Source organism: Coregonus lavaretus (assembly GCF_964263955.1).
Source record: "Coregonus lavaretus genome assembly, chromosome: 20".
NCBI lineage: Eukaryota > Metazoa > Chordata > Actinopteri > Salmoniformes > Salmonidae > Coregonus > Coregonus lavaretus.
This window is the reverse complement of record NC_140007.1, coordinates 25591014-25611955: the sequence shown is the minus strand read 5'-3', so window position 1 is coordinate 25611955 and position 20942 is coordinate 25591014. Positions and strand designations below refer to the sequence as shown.

The following is a 20942-nucleotide window of genomic DNA, read 5'->3' as shown; positions in this document are numbered from 1 at the left end:
GGAGGAATAATGGTCTGGGGTTGTTTTTCATGGTTTGGGCTAGGCCCCTTAGTTCCAGTGAAGGAAAATCTTAATGCTACAGCATACAATGACATTCTAGGCGATTCTGTGCTTCCAACTTTGTGGCAACAGTTTGGGGAAGGCCATTTCCTGTTTCAGCATGACAATGCCCCCGTGCACAAGGCGAGGTCCATACAAAAATGGTTTGTCGAGATCGGTGTGGAAGAACTTGACTGGCCTGCACAGAGCCCTGACCTAAACCCCATCGAACACCTTTGGGATGTATTGGAACGCAGACTATGAGCCAGGCCTAATCGCCCAACATCAGTGCCCTACCTCACTAATGCTCTTGCGGCTGAATGGAAGCAGGTCCCCACAGCAATGTTGCAACAACTAGTGGAAAGCCTTCGCAGAAGAGTGGAGGCTGTTATAGCAGCAAAGGGGGGACCAACTCCATATTAATGCCCATGATTTTGGAATGAGATGTTCGATGACCAGGTGTCCACATACTTTTGTATATTATGTTCCTATTCATTAATTTACAATTCAACATGGATTGCTGTCGTTACATGCTAGACAGTGCTGCTACAAAATAGAATATAAGGAGTATGAGAATGAGGTGCTCAGTTTAAAAATATGGCGAAGCTCTTCATAGGAATAGCATACTGTATGTCAGTAATGATGTGGTGGGCCAATAGCATCCATCCATTCTGCAAGATACATGTGGTAAGCATTTATCAGAGATTGAAGCAGATTACACTAAATCAGATTAGTGCAGCCCAACCTGGCTATAAAAGCAAGGTCATTATGAGCTTAGCTTAATGTAATGTTACCCATTTTATGAAATGTATGAGATCATATTTGTGTTGCCATTTCGCCTTTTTCTAATCTGATTTATTTTCTGAAGTCCATTAATACTGCTACTTGCTTTCTATGATCAGTGGAGTTGTGTGTGTGCGTGTGTGTGTGAGAGAGAGAGAGAGAGAGAGAGAGAGAGAGAGAGAGAGAGAGAGAGAGAGAGAGAGAGAGAGAGAGAATGTACATTGAAGACATGAAAGGCCAGGATAACAAGACTGCCAATGAATAGAAGCAGTTACTGTCTTGCGCCACTGGGTGGAAACATTTCCCAGGTGTAGAGTCCACTAACATTTTACAGTAGGCCTATTATGCTTTAAAAGTCACAGATGAGTGACTTAATAAAGGGTAAAATAAAGGGAATTTCCCAGATTAAAATGTCAAAACTGACGCTTGTGGTTATAAAGAGTCTGTGTGAAGCTAAAAAAAAAACATATCTGCATGATACATTACTTTCTTTTGATTAGAAAACAGTCTTTGATACATATTTCTATAAACATATTTCCTAAACAATGGATAGTACAGTGAGGCTTTCTCTTACAGCCTATAAGTCAAAGGCAAATGCAAGTCAGACAATCTTGGAAAAGGTTCCCTGGGGCACATGGCATTAGCTTCACAACACATGCATGCAGACAGTGTAGCCAGGGCAACTAAATCTCACCAGCACTCAGGTCTAGCTGAGATGGGGCTGGGCTGTGCAGATGAGTCCCTCTGGAACCAGCCACCAACTTAACTCAGAGGTGTTGGCTGAAGAGATATCAATCTGCACATACACTCCACAAGGTGTGTGTTTTACAGAGGAAGCTCAAATATATGAAGTACACACACACACACACACACATACACACGGATGCACGCACGCACGCACACACATGCACACACACAAAACACAAACACAGAGTTTGTATTTTGAAAGTTCTATATATTGAAAACTTGATTGTTGACATGCAAAACATTTTGGGACTGTATCAACAGTGGACTAATGAAACAAATACCAAAATATAGTTTTTGAGTGGTATTTTCCTTTAGGTTTCAGAATACTTAAACAGGGTTGCATTTCAATAGAATAAACACTTCACTGACCAAATAATCCTCATAACTCTGCTCAGATATAATGACATACAAATGGTCCAGACTGGGGTGTGCATCATGTTACCACTGGTGGCCCATATGATAGTAGAGAGGTCATTGTGCAGGTGTCATCTCTGGGAGCACAGTGTACAGTATGCTGAACGGTGCCATAATTTCCTCTGGACTAGAGCTGTGTGCTGTCACTCAGTGCTTTCAGGCCTCAAAGGTGACCTGAGCAACACAGGAAATTGCAGAGATGTGTAGACTCAGGTGACCTGGTAGAAGGTCTGTGGCTGCCAATGTAGCACACACACACGCGTGCACACACACACACACACACACACACACACACACACACAATTCACACCTGTAACAGGACTATAGAGATCCTACACCCTGACAAAAATGAAAACAATTCTGATGCATGGGTAGGATGCATTTTATATTCTCAGAACAGAGTTAGTACAGCTTTACATGATTATCATGGCTCTGCTTCGAGCTAATAGCAACATGTTATTTTATGATTTACTAGAATGAAGCATTTGCACAAATTATCCTGTCTGTACTTCACAGCAGATAAGCCCCAGAGACTGGGTAGGGTAGTAGATGATGTCTGGTTATACAGAAGTATCATTGATCTTAAAGGCCCAATGCAGATGTTTTTATCTCAATATAAAATCCTTTCTGGGTAACAATTAAGTACATTACTGTAATAGTTTCCCATTAAAATGGTCAAAAAGCCACAAATATAGCTTTTTAGAAAAAATAAAGTCTCAAGCTACGATTTTGCTAGGATGGTCTGGGAGTGGTCTGAGTGAGGGACCTAATTGAAGCACAAGCATTTCGCTACACACGCTATAACATCTGCTAAACACGTGTATGTGACAAATACAATTTGATTTGATTTGATTTAATTGGAGGGCCTAATGGGAGGGATATGTTACCTGAAAACTAGTTGTTATTGGCAGAGAGGTTTGGAACGCTCTTTGTTATTGGTCTATTAACTTATAAGCCTGGTGAAGCCAAAACTCCACCCATGCAAAACCTGCTGATTAGAAGGTCCTGTGTAAATTGTATTTTCAACCAGCAACTATCAGGAACTAACATTGATCAAATTTATTCACACTTTTATAGTGTTCGTTTCATCAGCTGTTGTACAATACGTTAAGAAACACAGGAAAAATCGAATTTTGACTGCACTGGGCCTTTAATGAACTTGAGCTCTAGGAGAGGGGTTTGTTGATACTGCTGTCTCCCCGCTGGAGGGTCACACTATGGGAGGGAAGAGGATTTCTCTCTCTCCCCTGGGTAATGGATGAGGGGATATTGTGTTCCAGGTCTCTAAGTAACATCTTAACCCACTGAGCATCATCAGCCCTTCCTCTGAGCACTATCACACACACACTAGCTGCTGGTGATAATGATCTGCTGTCTCTGTGTAGACTGATATTTTATTCTACAGACAGAGATGGTATAGTCCCCTGACAATTTTTGCTTTCACGTGTACTTCTGTTTTCTCCATTAAAGCTAGTCCTTAATTGAAACAATAAGAAAGCGGTCACCCTGCCTTTGTTTTGGTTTAAAAAAGCTGAGGGATGGGCCTCGAAATGTAACCACTCTCAAATTCATAGACAGAGCTAATGATGCAAGGACTGAGCATCCATGAAATCAAAATGATCGTTTTAACCATGTTTTGGGGCTATATACTGTTTGTTTACATTTACCAAACATTGGAGTAAAACAGGCTTATACATTGGGTTCTGATGGGGTACAACAGTTAAACTAAGCTCATGACGCATTTATAAGTTATATTCTTCAAGAATCAATGGGTATATATCAATAATTTATAAGTCCAAACATGGATGTAGCAACTAGCAACCGATATTAGCATTTTTCGCACATCATGTCCAAATCATCCGAAAAGATCTAAAATTTATTGTGAAGCTCAACAGAGTCACTAATAGATGTTTAGAACATAATGCGTGAAAAAATGCTAATATCGGTCCCATGACTTGAATGTGATTTGTGCCACAAATGCTAAGACGTTAACATGTGGAAACAGTGCCAGGGATACCAAAGCATGGATTGTTGTCATACCTTGTCCATAGACTGCTTACAGGGTAAGGACACCAATATGTCCATTTGTAATTTGGGTGAATAATCCCTTTAATATTAACACCCATTCATGGGAGTACAAACTAAAATCACATAAAAAGCCAATATTTTGGTTTTCTATTTGGCTAGCTACATTTGTAGCAAACCAGCCAAATGATCAGGACCCAGATTTTTTAAATAAACCACTACCCTTTGCCGTGCGTTATGACGCAGCCGTAACGTGGGGTTTCCCAGAGCTGAGAGCAGGGTTACCGCGCCCATCGCTGCTGTTTGATGGCGGTAGGAAGAGTTTGATATATTACTGGTGTGAAGAAGTAGTGAATAGGGGAACGACGGTGGGAAAGACAAGAAGGATAGAAGATTGGAAAGAGGCTGTTTTGAGTTAGAAGACCGTCCCTAGACTCAAACGCATTGTTGTTCCACAAAGCATTTGGTAGGGTAAACATTGCTTCATTTTTGTGCGGGTGTGACTCCCCCTTGGCGGATCGAAAGCTGGGTTCGGGGAGTGCCGCTCCTCGATAGCTTGCTAGCTCTAGTCTGTGTACTAGTAGGTGGAGAGGAGTCGACTTCGCTGTTTCCAGTCAATGCGATATAAACAACGGATACCCTCGACTGAAAACGGGTAAGTTATGATTTGGGACGGAGGCTTTACAACTTATTTGTCTAAAGATGTAACTTAGCTAGCTAACATTGGTTTAAGATGGCTAACTAGCTAGGAAGCCAGGCGAAAGGGGTTAGCTAAATTGGTTTGAGTGAGTCGCTGGTTGAATCTAATGCCCTTACTGCGACGGGGGTGGGGGTAGGTAACTAGTTGATAATGTTAATCGACAATACACTCACTTTAAATGATTCGATGTTGAACTACTTTGAGTTGTGGTCGTAGCTACTCACAGTATATAATAACAGTAACTTTATGCAAACGTTTTAAACATTCTGGTGCGGGTTAGTTATTTACCGTGGCTGGGGTTTAACTTTAGATGTTTTGCAATACTGTACATTGAGTGGGCTAGCAGGCTAACTAACGTTAGCTACCTTACTAGTAGCTGAATGTAAACCTCATAACTAGTGGCAGCTAGTACTAGTTGCTAAGATCGACAACTAGCTAGCTAGTTAACGATACGTAATTACTGTCAGCATCTGATTTTCTGAGTTGCACTGCCTATCACTCATCTAACTAGCAAAACAGCAAACGTACTGTAACTAACTAATGAAATGGTGTGAGTGGATACAGTCTACTGTAAATTTGATTTTTAAAAGATGAATGTGTTGGTTGAGCGACATAGTCCTTAGATGGCTAAAGTTAGCTATTTACCGTAGCTAACTAGTAAATTAGCAATAGCCAGTTATCTTAAATGCTAATTAAATACTACTGTACCAAGTGGCAGAGATGCTGATGCGTAACGTTTTGATATGATTTTGTATTTTTGCAAGGATTAAGTGACAAGGTTATTCCGTAGAGGATTTGTGTTTTAACTTAATACAAGTGTAGCACGTAAGTGGTAATAGTGAGACTACAAATGTCTAGTTCACCAACACTGGAGCCGACAGCTAGCTAGCAACCACGATCCCCACTTTTTCGTAGTCCATACCTGACATAGACGCCATATAAAGCCATATCGTTACAGCCTACGTTTGCTGGTTAGGTGTTTGCCTGCCAAGAGTAGCCAACCAAGATGTAGCTAGTTGCTGCTGGGACATTCGGTTTCGGATGTGTTCAGCCTAACACTATCGCCTAGTTGGCTAACGTTAGTTATTTAGAAAGTGTTGCTAGTAGGCAGTAGTCTAGTTAGCCAGCTTGCTACTTTATTCGTGTACGGTGCATTTGATTGGTCTTAATTTGAGCATCAACATTTAATGATATAGAGAGATAGTAAACTTACGTTAATTGGATTTCGAAAATCTGTTCACCCTGGCCATGTCTATTAGCTGGTGTACAAGTGGTTACACCTAAATAGTAATGCCGCACCAGTGTGAATATTTCATGGAAGTAGACTAGAGGAAAATAGTAACGTTCATTTAAAATTAGGAAACAGCTAATCTTGTTAGTTTATAGGTAGAAATGAAAATAAAATGTAGGGAGGGGAATTCATATGCAAACATTTTAACGCGCGGGGCTTTCAGTTCTATTGAACCAGACATTGTCGCAGAATGAGTAGGAACATTGTTGCCATTATCGAACTCTGGGTGAATGAAAAATCGCAGATTTGTTACGTTTTGAAAGACAATATAGGACGGCTGTAGTTTCGGTTTCCCCCTGTAGTTATTTGTGATGGTCCGTGATATCTTTGTCACGTTAAACATTTTCCGTCTTTCAAATGGGCTATTTGTAATTGCTGCTTCACAAAGATGAATTCATTTTGCTAGCCCTTAGTCCTCCCCCCTCCATGAATGAATGGGTTCCTGTATTCAGGGCCCAGGCAGCTGCAACGAACAAGATGGCGTTCAAAGCCTTTTTCCACACCGCTTTTTTACTCAGACTGAAAGACAGCAGCCCAGCATCGGCTGTATTCAGGCTTACCATAATATATATTGGGAATGTTTCTTAATATACAGAGTTTGTTAGTAAATATACCACTTCATAATTTATGTATAAGTGATTCAAATGATATTAAAGTGAACCCGGTGTTTATAGTGTGGGGTGTAGGACATCTTGAATATTAGCCAGTGAGCTTCTACATTAAGGAATATTCTGTGTACCTGTACAAATATGTAATAGCGCTCTCGACTTAACTGTTCTTCATATGAATGAGATTTATTTAATGTTTAAACACTACGTTTTTGAGTCAGGATTGTTCCAATATAACTGTACGTTTCATTTTGATGTACAGTATTAACGAGTGTGTGTGTGAATATATACAGTACCAGTCAAAAGCTTGGACACACCTACTCATTCAAAGGTTGTTCTTTATTTTTACTATTTTCTACATTGTAGAATAATAGTGAAGACATCAAAACTATGAAATAACACATATGGAATCATGTAGTAACCAAAAGTGCTAAACAAATCAAAATATATTTTAGATTCTTCAAAGTAGCCACCCTTTGCCTTGATGACAGCTTTGCACACTCTTGGCATTCTCTCAACCAGCTTCACCTGGAATGCTTTTCCAACAGTCTTGAAGGAGTTGCTACATATGCTGTGCACTTGTTGGCTGCTTTTCCTTCAATCTGCGGTTCAACTCATCCCAAACCATATCAATTGGGTTGAGGTCGGGTGATTGTGAAGGCCAGGTAATCTGATGCAGCACTCCATCACGCTCCTTCTTGGTCAAATAGCCCTTACACAGCCTGGAGGTGTGTTGGGTCATTGTCCTGTTGAAAAACAAATGATAGTCTCACTAAGCGCAAACCAGATGGGATGAAGTATTGCTGCAGAATGCTGTGGTAGCCATGCTGGTTAAGTGTGCCGTGAATTCTCCCCCCTGCCTATACCTACAGGGTACCGGCCATAAAGCAGACTGAAGCGTTTGGGTCCTCTAATATGTATTCACTTCTATGTCTGTGCCAGGAGAGTGAGTGACCCCCCCCCCCAGCTCAGACTCTACTGATAGCTACCTTATTGAGGAGAATTGTACTTTCTATGCCTGTGATATGTGGTTGTCCCATCTTGCTTTCTTAAGATGAATGCACTAACTATAAGTCACTCTGGATAAGAGTGTCTGCTAAATGACTAAAATGTAAATGTAAAAATGTGACTTAGATTTAGTCCCACCTAATTTCTCAGTCTTACTCACAGAATTCTGAGCTCCACTGTGGTTTCTCTCATCATGGAAGTGTGATTGAGTCTAATCAGTGACTATAGTATTCAGGCCTCCAGGCTCTCTGATCTCAGCTCTCATCTCATAGTTGCTTACAGGTCAGAACACCACACTCCTGCAGTAGAACATCAGGAGATGCTTTGCACACATCTACACACTACGTCCCCCTTCTCAGTGTTGGTCTCAAGTAAGCCGTTGTCAAAAATACTAAATGTGCACATTTCATTTTGTACGACTGCGACCCCCGCTGTAACCTTACATGATCCACTGCCTCATGTTGACATCTGGCAGGAACCAGGAGGGTGAACATGGAGCACATCTATACATATAGTGCCTCACATGGAGACTTCAGTCAGTGTCTATCAGACTAGTAGAGTTGACACTTCAGATGACTGTCATACTAATGTTTGCCTTGACAATCAGGACTCAAAAGCAGAAGCGAACTCAGAATGTGTCTGAGTGACATTTTCCCCCCTGGCTTGTCTTGTTCACCTTAGACTGAGAGATGACATGACACTGGGATGAGCATCATCTCTACCAGGGGATGAGCTGAATTATCTGCCCTTTGTGAACCATGGGGGGATATTTGTTTTGTTTTAAACAGATTTTCATCCCACTGGATTTTTATGTGAGCGCTGGGTATGAAAGGGATTAAAATCTTACTGTCTGTGGATTTCAGCTTTTAGGATTACGGGTTTTGGTCAATGATAGTGCTGATTTTCCTCTTTTCCTGTGATCCTGCTTTTAGCCATATGGAATTTCTTACTATCACAATGGCAGTCCCGCCCTGTTATCATGACTGGGGCTGCCAAGGCCAGACTAGATGGGATCATCTATCAGTGAATTGTTGGTTAGTTTCTGACTAGTGATGGGGAGAAAATCAATACAGTTACATATGAGGATATTATTTTGTACCTGTGCCAAAACGCCATAATTTTTCCTTCAATAGCTTGTTCTCCATCTTTTTAAAATGGTGAGCCAATGTGTTTTCAGCACTTTTATTTCCATGACTGATCAAAAATCTTTACTCAATCGTTTTCTCTCTTGTCCCTTTGCAGCAGACATATAGTGAGCAATATGTTTGGAACATTGAATCGCAATAAAATCGCAATTCTTATAGAATCGTGATAAATATAAAATCACAATTCATATTGTATCGGCACCTAAGTATGGTGAGGTCCTGGCAATTCCATCCCTATTGTTTTACCATAGACGTGTTTATTTACGATATTCTGCTTCATATACAGTGAGGGGAAAAAAGTATTTGATCCCCTGCTGATTTTGTACGTTTGCCCACTGACAAAGACATGATCAGTCTATAATTTTAATGGTAGGTTTATTTGAACAGTGAGTGACAGAATAACAACAAAAAAATCCAGAAAAACGCATGTCAAAAATGTTATAAATTGATTTGCATTTTAATGAGGGAAATAAGTATTTGACCCCTCTGCAAAACATGACTTAGTACTTGGTGGAAAAATCCTTGTTGGCAATCACAGAGGTCAGACGTTTCTTGTAGTTGGGCACCAGGTTTGCACACATCTCAGGAGGGATTTTGTCCCACTCCTCTTTGCAGATCTTCTCCAAGTCATTAAGGTTTCGAGCCTGACGTTTGGCAACTCGAACCTTCAGCTCCCTCCACAGATTTTCTATGGGATTAAGGTCTGGAGACTGGCTAGGCCACTCCAGGACCTTAATGTGCTTCTTCTTGAGCCACTCCTTTGTTGCCTTGGCCGTGTGTTTTGGGTCATTGTCATGCTGGAATACCCATCCACGACCCATTTTCAATGCCCTGGCTGAGGGAAGGAGGTTCTCACCCAAGATTTGACGGTACATGGCCACATCCATCGTCCCTTTGATGCGGTGAAGTTGTCCTGTCCCCTTAGCAGAAAAACACCCCCAAAGCATAATGTTTCCACCTCCATGTTTGACGGTGGGGTTTGTGTTCTTGGGGTCATAGGCAGCATTCCTCCTCCTCCAAACACGGCGAGTTGAGTTGATGCCAAAGAGCTCGATTTTGGTCTCATCTGACCCCAATACTTTCACCCAGATCTCCTCTGAATCATTCAGATGTTCATTGGCAAACTTCAGACGGGCCTGTATATGTGCTTTCTTGAGCAGGGGGGCCTTGCGGGCGCTGCAGGATTTCAGTCCTTCACGGTGAAGTGTGTTACGAATTGTTTTCTTGGTGACTATGGTCCCAGCTGCATTGAGATCATTGACAAGATCCTCCTGTGTAGTTCTGGGCTGATTCCTCACCGTTCTCGTGATCATTGCAACTCCACGAGGTGAGATCTTGCATGGAGCCCCAGGCCGAGGGAGATTGACAGTTATTTTGTGTTTCTTCCATTTGCGAATAATCGCACCAACTGTTGTCATCTTCTCACCAAGCTGCTTGGCGATGGTCTTGTAGCCCATTCCAGCCTTGTGTAGGTCTACAATCTTGTCCCTGACATCCTTGGAGAGCTCTTTGGTCTTGGCCATGGTGGAGAGTTTGGAATCTGATTGATTGATTGCTTCTGTGGACAGGTGTCTTTTATACAGGTGACAAACTGAGTTTAGGAGCACTCCCTTTAAGAGTGTGCTCCTAATCTCAGCTCGTTACCTGTATAAAAGACACCTGGGAGCCAGAAATCTTTCTGATTGAGAGGGGGTCAAATACTTATTGCCCTCATTAAAATGCAAATCAATTTATAACATTTTTGACATGCGTTTTTCTGGATTTTTTTATTATTCTGTCTCACTGTTCAAATAAACCTACCATTAAAATTCTAGACTGATCATGTCTTTGTCAGTGGGCAACATACAAAATCAGCAGGGGATCAAAAACTTTTTTCCCTCACTGTAGCTATATTGCACTGCAGCACTTTTGTACAAATTTCCACATTGTGAAATTTTTTCTAATTCTAATAATGATGACACTGATCAAGTTAAAAGGAAAACCATACAAATCTTGGTATGATTTGTTCACATTAAGAATGTTCTTACTGGGGCAATATTTAACTTGGCAGCCCAGTACTTGGGGGTGAGAAACACTAACCGGAATTAACATCCCTCTGTAAGAGGAACACATTGGTCATGAGCAAAAGTTTCCTGTCAGACTAGACTATTCTCTCCTGTTGTGTGTCTGTCCTCCATGTTCCTTACTCCATTTTATCACATGGTCGGATCAGATCACCCAGGGCAGGCAGCAGCTGTTTGGCTGCTAATATTGGCTCCCTTGCTTCAACGGCTGTACAGTCGGAACCAAGTCATTCCAATAGATTTCCCAGACAAGTTCCTTTTCTTTGCTTGTGGCCCTACCTCTTCCTCAACCTCACCTGTAGAGCAGTCTGACAGCTCGTCTTTACTTTAGGGTTCAAAGGTGAGCCGTCGGTCCTGTTTTATCAAATCTGACCTGTTTCCACCGGTGCTGACGATTCTGAGATTCTATGCCATCGATTCTCTCTCAAGCACCATCCACTCTGCTACACTCACTCCTTCCTCCTGCTATTCCCCCGAAGGGTCACGACATGGCAGCCACAGCAGCACTGCCCTTCCACGGGGCTCTGCTATTTCCGATGCAGGCCTACTTTTTTAGTTTTAAACCCAGGTGCCAGTTGAATAGTGACTGTGCACTAGAGCGCTGGCCAACCCAGCCTGTTCTGCTCTCTCTGGGCTGAGGGAAGGGTGGGGTGTTGAAGCCTGGGCCTGACCCCCTGAGGTCGAAGTATATTTGAACACAAACAAGCACATCTTCACCACCACTGGGTTATTTTAAGTATTGGCTGCATGTGACTGGCCACTCTTCTCTGCTGCCCCCCCCCCCCCCCCCCCCTTCTCTGTCTCTGTTCCCCCACCTCCCCTTTCCCCTCGCTCGCTCTCAGCTGTATGACAAGGCCAGTTGTGGGAGGTGTGCCGAGAGATGGACACCTTGGTTATTCTGGGCATCCCAGGTGTGTGTGGTTTGTTAGCTGTCGGCTTCATAATCTGCATTTCTTTTCTGTGTTTTACCTGAGGACAAACATGTCCTTTGTCAATACATCTCCTCTGTTCCATTGTTAGTTGTCCCAGTGTGTGGGATAACGCCAAGTAAATACAAGCCACATAGTTTCGGTTAGCTGTAACCAGGAGAGCGGGGCGGCAGGTAGCTTAGTGGTTAAGAGCGTTGTGCCAGTAACCGAAAGGTCGCTGGTTCTAATCCCGAGCTGACTAGGTGAAAAATCTGCCGATGTGCCCTTGAGCAAGGCACTTCACCCTAATTGCTCCTGTAAGTCGCTCTGGATAAGAGCGTCTGCTAAATGACTAAAATGTAAAATGTAAATGTAACCATTCTGCTCACCAGCTAGTTTGAATGAAGGTCCGCACTGTGTGGCTCTGGCTTCATCTGCACGGCTGAGTGCCCCACTGTTTTGAATAGTCAAAGTGAGTGGTGACAGGACTGTTAGTGGTTCCCCACTTTGCATGGGGAACCTCATGTCTCAGCTTAATTGAATAAAAGCCTATTGCTTTCTATTTACATTCAGCCCCATAGATTTGACTGCCCGCGGGAAAATGTGACCAAACCAGAACTCTCTCTAACAGGAAGGCAGTGAGTGAGTTTTTATACGTCAGAAAAAGTGAGTCGCCAGAGTAAAAAGGACTGGCTGGCTGTCATGTGACTCTTCACACTTGTTCCTCTCTTTTTGGAATCGGGGAGAGAGAGCGGGGGGGGGGGGGGGTAAATATATTAAAGGAGTGTATTTTGTTTTTTAAACAAAGCCATGCTTTGGGCAAGCTTGACTCTTGTTTTTTATGTGCCTTCATTTTTTTCTGCAATGAAAAAGCTAGTTGTGCAAATGTCACAAGCACAAATGAAAAAAATGCTGTGGCATTTGGAGTAAGTCTGCCAGCATGGGCGCTATCCTGTGGAACCTGTTTGGCTCAAGCCTCGTGCTCGGGGATGCTGCTGCGAGGATGGGGGAGGCAGAAGGTGGGCCTACCAGGCTGCTGAGTGAAGGGGTGCCTAGGAATTTAGGTGCTAGAGGGGAGTGTCCGTAACCCCTCACCTGCCAACAGCTATGTTTCTCGTAATGACTGTTCGGTTTGTGGTGGTAAAGTTCAGAAAGCTCCACTTTACTATGACTGGAAGGCCTGATAGTGATGTGGTCATAGTTATCTGTGTATTCATCTCAATATTGTGGTTGTATACAAGTATGGCCACCTGAGAGAAATTAGAAAAAATAAGATACCCCTCTGCGGTTATGCCACGCTTGTGGGAGTTAGGTAATGTTTTTGCTGTTTATTCTGGCTGTTAGTCTGGACACCTGTACAGCACAGGACACACCTGCCATTTCCACCCAGCCCAGCTTACCTTCCTCCTACGAGCTTGAAGCATCATGGAATGTTTCATGAATCAATCAGTGAAACTTCCAATCAATGTGATGTCTAATATCTATCATCAGACGATCGCCACAGAAAGCACTAATCACCCACGTGCATCCGTCTTTACAGAAATGGGACCATTTTAAAGGACAATTCACCCAAATACCATATTTTCAGTACAGTCTTTCTTTACATTGAAAGGAATCGACAGAATTGCAATGCACATTGTTTTTATGGAGAAGAGTTTAGCATTGATAATTGAACATCATTGTACCCCATTGCCTTTGCAATTTATGCTACATAGCTTATACAATTTCAAAAGCCATCAGTATTTTAAAAGTTAGGCGTAATGGAAATAACACAAACCTCCTAGTTAACTGACTCAGATGATGGCAATTTTTTCTATGCATGTAAGAAAAGTGTACCTAAATGTACAGTATGTGTGCTGTCGTATGTTGGGCCTGCGTGGCCATGGATTTAAGTGTAGTGCTCCATTTAATGAATCCTTTAATTGAATTGCACCAGCGTGTTTCTTCCCCACATCCGTTCTGAAGTTAGCCCTGTGGTTCGACAGCAGAGGGTTCTTGTTTACCGAAGCCACATTTCTAACCGTAGTGGGGGTCGTCGTCCCAGTTGTCAAGGAAAAGCAAGGGACTTAAGTAAGTTGCCATATGCATGTAGCCCCTGGGTGTGTAGCTGCTGAGGTGGAAATGCTTTTGTGTAGACAGAATATACAGTATATGGAGTCCTGATTCTAGTGTCCTCTGAGAGTGGGGCCTTTTATGATGGCCAACCAATCCCCTCTATTCCCATCATCCCTGAGGTCCTGACTTCAATGGGACTTGCGTCATAATAATAATAATACGTTGAAAGGATACTTCTGTGTTGGGCCTTTTTGTCAACGTGTACACAAGCTCAAGTATTGTGTGTGTGTGACCATCTTTAATGTCATGTTCTCAATTGTATGTCTAGTCAGCTCTGACGGAACAGCATAAAGAGTCTCTAGGTCAATGAAATAAGTGAATAAGCAAAATTGTTATATTTGGGCCAAACAGTCACAAATACATTTCATTTGCCATTAGTGGTAGGAGTACTGATACTGTAACATATGCCTAGTAGATATTGCAGAGGCTCACTCAGCAAGACTGACAAACAATAAAAACACTGCTGCAAGTCTGAATATATGGTTTTATACAGGGAACTACCAGATCAGAGGAAACCTATCCCAATAAAAAGCGTTTCATGTTATGTATTCTGGCCCCAGGATTTTGGATCCAAGTCTGCTTTGCTCTATTTTCGATGGTGGGGAAAGTAGGCTAGTGGGTACTCATTTCACTTCATTGATACTTTCCTATATGTTTTGGTGTTCACCCATTCCTCTGACATGGGCCAGTTGTAGTCAGGTACTCTCTATTCCCCAGTCCAGTCCCACAGTGTAAAATGGGCATGGTTATAAGAGGCTGCCTCGTGTGAAAGCATGCCAATGTCTATACTGTAGTGTATGTCCATGCTGTAGTGTGTGCGTGCCATATTCCGGGTTGTGTACGGCTCCGTCTGGGATCATGGTGAATAGCGGGCAGTGGCCCCTCCCAGTCATGGCAGTGTCTGGCTGTCTGATTGAATTTGTGTGTTCTACCATAAACGCTCGCTCTCGCACTTGCTGTCTTTTGCGCGCACTCTCTCGCGTTCTATCTCTCTCTCTCTCCAGTGTTTTCCACTAGCACCGGCTGTCGGCTATACAGCAGATTAGACTCATTTTCAGCGGGGTACTTTTTCCACTTAATTTAACTAGGCAACTTTAGCTAGTCAGAAAAAAGTATGCCGAGCCCCCTCCTGCTAGAATGAACGATACGCATCTTCTAGCGATCTATTGATAGGACAGGCGCATGTCAGTCACAAAGTGAGGGATGACAGGGAAACACTGCTGGTTTGACAGTCTGCTGTCTGTCCCGCCTCTCGGTACCTTGGTGCGTACGCTGTGGTTGCAGTCTAATTTCTTTACACAGAGGGACAGGGCATGAATTGGCACGTCCCATATAATGTGGTAACTATGAGTCAAAATCCACTTAGCCTATTGTTTTCTGGCACATTCATTTATTTTCTTTAGCGTGCAGGGTCTGACATTAACGATGGCCCGCTGGTTTGGGGCCACTAAAAACCTGTGTTGGGCCAGTGGATCTTGTAACTTTTCAGCGCATTTTGGCATTCCAGTTCAACATTTACCTGCTCTGTCGCAGTCTACCATTGGAAACTACACGCGTAAATGCTATGCTATTTGTATTTATTTTAGGGAAAGTGATTTACAAAAGTAAACCTTCAATAGTGAACATACCAGCAATATGCTGGCTACTGTTGATCGTCTGCAAATAGAAAGCTACAAAAATACACCTAGCATTTGTCTTGGCTAGCCTACTGTAGCCATGTCGTATCTCTTTTGGAATATTTCTTAAAGGGGCATCGTCCTATTTCCAAATATTTTCAATGACATACTTGAGAAACAAAAATGAATGCAATTTATACAATGAAATTCTAAAGAATAGAGTAATGACTTGCATTGCTAAATTATATTACACAGCTTTTTAATACATATAATAACCAAATGTAGCCTATTAATAGCGGAATATAGAGCGAAAGCATGCCAACCTATAGGCTCTGCATGACCCAAATGCATTTAAGAACTACACGATGTCTGGGCCAGTAGAAATTCTGTTCGGGCCAGTAGATTTTCAGCCAACTGGCCCATGCGGGCCAGTGAGAATACAAGTTAACGTTGGACCCTGGCGTGTTTCATATGCAGCCACGGAGTGGTGGCGTAGAGGCTATTTACTGTGCTTTGATTGACGAACAGCAAGCTTGACTAGTTTATAAAAGGTGTGGAACTGACTGAATAAAGTCGATCTCATATATCCTTGCCATTTATAAGTCACACAATGTAGTTATATGTCCATGGTATCGCATCGGGACAAGTAAACTAAAGATCTCGTTTGTATTTTCTATATGAAGGCCATCTGGACTTTCCAGACAATGATGTTAAAGTGAGTGACTGACTTGTCACTAGCCTTCCTAATTGCATCAGTAAGAGAGCTGTTCATTTGGCGCCCAAATTTGCTTACTGGTAGGCTTTTTGGCAATTTATCTGCATATAAATTATGAAAACATTCGATGAAGATGGTGAATCCTCATCACTGCAGGAACAATGGGTAGGCTAGTGGAGAGAGCCTCACTCTGGTCCAAAGAAAATAAAACAGATTGAAGTGTTTTACATTTACGTCATTTAGCAGACGCTCTTATCCAGAGCGACTTACAAATTGGTGCATTCACCTTGTAGCCAGTGGGATAACTACTTTACAATGTATTTTTTTTTTTGGGGGGGGGTAGAAGGATTACTTTATCCTATCCCAGGTATTCCTTAAAGAGGTGGGGTTTCAAGTGTCTCCGGAAGGTGGTGAGTGACTCTGGTGTCGTGAGGGAGCTTGTTCCACCATTGGGGTGCCAGAGCAGCGAACAGTTTTGACTGGGCTGAGTGGGAACTGTGCTTCCGCAGAGGTAGTGGGGCCAGCAGGCCAGAGGTGGATGAACGCAATGCCCTCGTTTGGGTGTAGGGACTGATCAGAGCCTGAAGGTACGGAGGTGCCGTTCCCCTCACAGCTCCGTAGGCAAGCACCATGGTCTTGTAGCAGATGCGAGCTTCAACTGGATGCCAGTGGAGTGTGCGGAGGAGCGGGGTGACGTGAGAGAACTTGGGAAGGTTGAACACCAGACGGGCTGCGGCATTCTGGATGAGTTGTAGGGGTTTAATGGCACAGGCAGGGAGCCCAGCCAACAGCGAGTTGCAGTAATCTAGATGGGAGATGACAAGTGCCTGGATTAGGACCTGTGCCGCTTCCTGTGTAAGGCAGGGTCGTACTCTCCGAATGTTGTAGAGCATGAACCTACATGATCATCGGGTCACCGCCTTGATGTTAGTGGAGAACGACAGGGTGTTGTCCAGAGTCACGCCAAGGCTTTTTGCACTCTGGGAGGAGGACACAATGGAGTTGTCAACCGTGATGGCGAGATCATGGAACGGGCAGTCCTTCCCCGGGAGGAAGAGCAGCTCTGTCTTGCCGAAGTTCAGCTTGAGGTGGTGATCCGTCATCCACACTGATATATCTGCCAGACATGGAGAGATGCGATTCGCCACCTGGTTATCAGAAGGGGGGAAAGGAGAAGATTAGTTGTGTCGTCTGCGGAGCAATGATAGGAGAGGCCATGTGAGGATATGACAGAGCCAAGTGACTTGGTGTATAGTGAGAATAGGAGAGGGCCTAGAACTGAGCCCTGGGGGACACCAGTGGTGAGAGAACGTGGTGCGGAGACAGATTCTCGCCATGCCACTTGGTAGGAGCGACCTGTCAGGTAGGACGCAATCCAAGAGTGAGCCGCGCCGGAGATGCCCAAATCGGAGAGGGTGGAGAGGAGGATCTGATGGTTCACAGTATCAAAGGCAGCAGACAGGTCTAGAAGGACAAGAGCAGAGGAGAGAGTTAGCTTTAGCAGTGCGGAGAGCCTCTGTGACACAGAGAAGAGCAGTCTCAGTTGAATGACCAGTCTTGAAACCTGACTGGTTTAGATCAAGAAGGTCATTCTGAGAGAGATAGCAAGAGTTGGCTAAAGACGGCACGCTCAAGAGTTTTGGAGAGAATAGAAAGAAGGGATACTGGTCTGTAGTTGTTGACATCGGATGGATCGAGTGTAGGTTTTTTGAGAAGGGGTGCAACTCTCGCTCTCTTGAAAACGGAAGGGACGTAGCCAGCGGTCAAGGATGAGTTGATGAGCGAGGTGAGGTAAGGGAGAAGGTCTCCGGAAATGGTCTGGAGAAGAGAGGAGGAGATAGGGTCAAGCGGGCAGGTTGTTGGGCGGCCGGCCGTCACAAGTCGCAAGATTTCATCTGGAGAGAGAGGGGAGAAAGAAGTCAAAGCATAGGGTGTGAGCAGGACCAGCAGTGTCATTTGACTTAACAAACGAGGATCGGATGTCGTCAACCTTCTTTTCAAAATGGTTGACGAAGTCATCCACAGAGAGGGATGAGGGAGGGGGAGGAGGAGGGGGATTCAGCAGGGAGGATAAGGTAGCAAAGAGCTTCCTAGGGTTAGAGGCATATGCTTGGAATTTAGAGTGGTAGAAAGTGGCTTTAGCAGCAGAAACAGATGAAGAAAATGTAGAGAGGAGGGAGTGAAAAGATGCCAGGTCCGCAGGGAGTCTAGTTTTCCTCCATATCCGCTCAGCTGCCCGGAGCCCTGTTCTGTGAGCTCGCAATGAGTCGTCAAGCCACGGAGCAGGAGGAGAGGACCGAGCCGGCCGGGAGGATAGGGGACATAGAGAGTCAAAGGATGCAGAAAGGGAGGAGAGGAGGGTTGAGGAGGCAGAATCAGGAGATTGGAGGGAGAAGGATTGAGCAGAGGGAAGAGATTATAGGATGGAAGAGGAGAGAGTAGCGGGAGAGAGAGATCGAAGGTTGCGACGGCGCATTACCATCTGAGTAGGGGCAGAGTGAGTAGTGTTGGAGGAGAGCGAGAGAGAAAAGGATACAAAGTAGTGGTCGGAGACATGGAGGGGAGTTGCAGTGAGATTAGTAGAAGAACAGCATCTCGTAAAGATGAGGTCAAGCATATTGCCTGCCTTGTGAGTAGGGGGGGACGGTGAGAGGGTGAGGTCAAAAGAGGAGTGGAAAGAAGGAGGCAGAGAGAAATGCGTCAAACGTAGACGTAGGGAGGTTAAAGTCACCCAGAACTGTGAGGGGTGAGCCATCCTCAGGAAAGGAACTTATCAAGGCGTCAAGCTCATTGATAAACTCTCCAAGGGAACCTGGAGGGCGATAAATTATAAGGATGTTAAGCTTGAAATATAATACTTATATGGTATTGATATAGGTCAAAGATATTGATATAGGTCTACTGATTTAATCAAAGTGTTGACTATGGAGTAGTCAACTGCTGCTTTCTGTGTAGCAAAGCCCATGTTTAACACCTGCTTCATTCTTCAATCATACCTGCAGATAGCTGAGAAAATGCCTCTTAATTTGAAATTGGAAGCTTACAGGATTCTTTAAAGGCCCATTGCAGTCAAAATTAAGTTTACTGTGCTTTACATCATATTGTACAACAGCAGATGAAACTAACACTGTGAAAGTGCTAAGAAATGTGTTCAGTGTTGATTACTGAGTTGCGATTTGGCTGGCTACTCCATGAGCGTGTGGAAACACTTTCTCTAGTGCTCGCTCACTCTTTTTTCCTTAATGCTACTGCTGGACTCCATTTGGCAAAGAGAGGGCCTGAGAGCCGGAGCGAGTGCTGTGCTTGAGTGAATGTGGCCGGGGCTTTTAAGAAACGGCTGGGAGTGATTCCTGCCTTTCCCCATCAGCCCCCTTGTCCTGGACCTTTTTTGACCTTGTGTTTCAGCTCCCTTCACATGCAAGACTTCCTCACAGCACTTAGCCCCCTGTTCAGACACTGGCCACGCACGCGCTGTCCAGCTGCCCGTCCACTCTGCACCCAGTAGGCCTTCATCCCAGTGACGGGGCAGGCCTTTGGAACGCCACTCCATATACCCCAATAAGGTGTGTGTGTGGGGGGGTGTGGAGCTGGGAGAAGGGTTCATCCATGCTCCTTAAAGTGAGTCAGTAGAAGGGGTGGGATTATCTCAGTGCTGGAGGAGAGGTGGAGACTAAAGGGGAGAACTGGTGGGGGGGGGGGGTATTCACATCACAGCAACCTGGAACTCCATTTGAGAGGCAAACCAGTGGGGAATGGTGAGTAGGGAAGCCCAGTTCAGGTTTGTGCTACAGTATGGAGAAGAGCGGTAGCTTTTCTTTGGCGGTTCCTCCATATTCTCAGTTCCCTGTCCTCACGAAATACTGATGTCCACCCGGAATGTGTTAGGTTTCCTTTTGACTCTTGACTTTTTGTGCTCGGTACTGTCCAAGTAGCCAGGGGTTTAAGGAAGTAGGCTAGTGGAATAAAGGAAGAATGTGGTTTCTCATGTAGCTAGTTTAGGGAGACCAGTTAACCACAGATTGTTTCAAAATGTTATATACTGTAATCTAGGTTAAGAACTATAATGTTGGACAAACAGGCTAGGAAGGTGTTGTTTTCATGAGACAGCTATTTTTATTGAGATTTGCTCAAGGGTGTTCCCCATATTACTCAGATTCTCTCCTCCCGCTATTCATAAACTAGCCTATTTGATTTGAATGGCTTTGAATTTGTGGTTTGTATGCTAATAAGACATTGGTACATATCTGGTACTCCTTCAGTCTGGTAGTTCAATAGAAAAAGGACTTCAATTTGTATTTGTCACATACTTTGTCAACAACAGGTGTAGCCTAACAGTGAAATGCTTACTTAAGGGCCATTCCCAACAATGCAGAGAGAAATAATTACACAAGGAATGAATACACAATGAGTAACGATAACTTGGCTATATACACAGGGTACCGAGTCGGTGCAGGGGTACCAGGTATTTGAGGTAGATATGCAAATATACAGTGCATTCGGAAAGTTTTCAGACCCCTTGACTTTTTCTACATTTTGTAACATTACAGCCTTATTCTAAAATGTGTTAAATTGTTTTTTTTCCCCCTTATCCATATACATAATACCCCATAATGACAAAGCAAAAACAGGTTTTTAGAATATTTTGCAAATGTATTAAAAATAAGAACCTGAAATATTACAATTACATAAGTATTCAGTACTTTGTTGAAGCTCCTTTGGCAGCGATTACAGCCTCAAGTCTTCTTTGGTATGACGCTACAAGCTT

At 43.7% G+C, this 20942-nt stretch overlaps 1 protein-coding gene across 1 annotated transcript in view; it reads left to right on the top strand.

The window, feature by feature from the left end:
- Nucleotides 1–4273: 4273 nt before the first annotated feature.
- Nucleotides 4274–20942, top strand: part of LOC311148232 (guanine nucleotide-binding protein G(I)/G(S)/G(T) subunit beta-1) — a 47288-nt gene continuing 30619 nt past the window's right edge. Inside the window, exon 1 of the mRNA XM_084185127.1 lies at nt 4274–4663. The gene's annotated coding sequence lies outside the window, so the exon portion shown is untranslated. The remainder of the gene's footprint in view (nt 4664–20942) is intronic.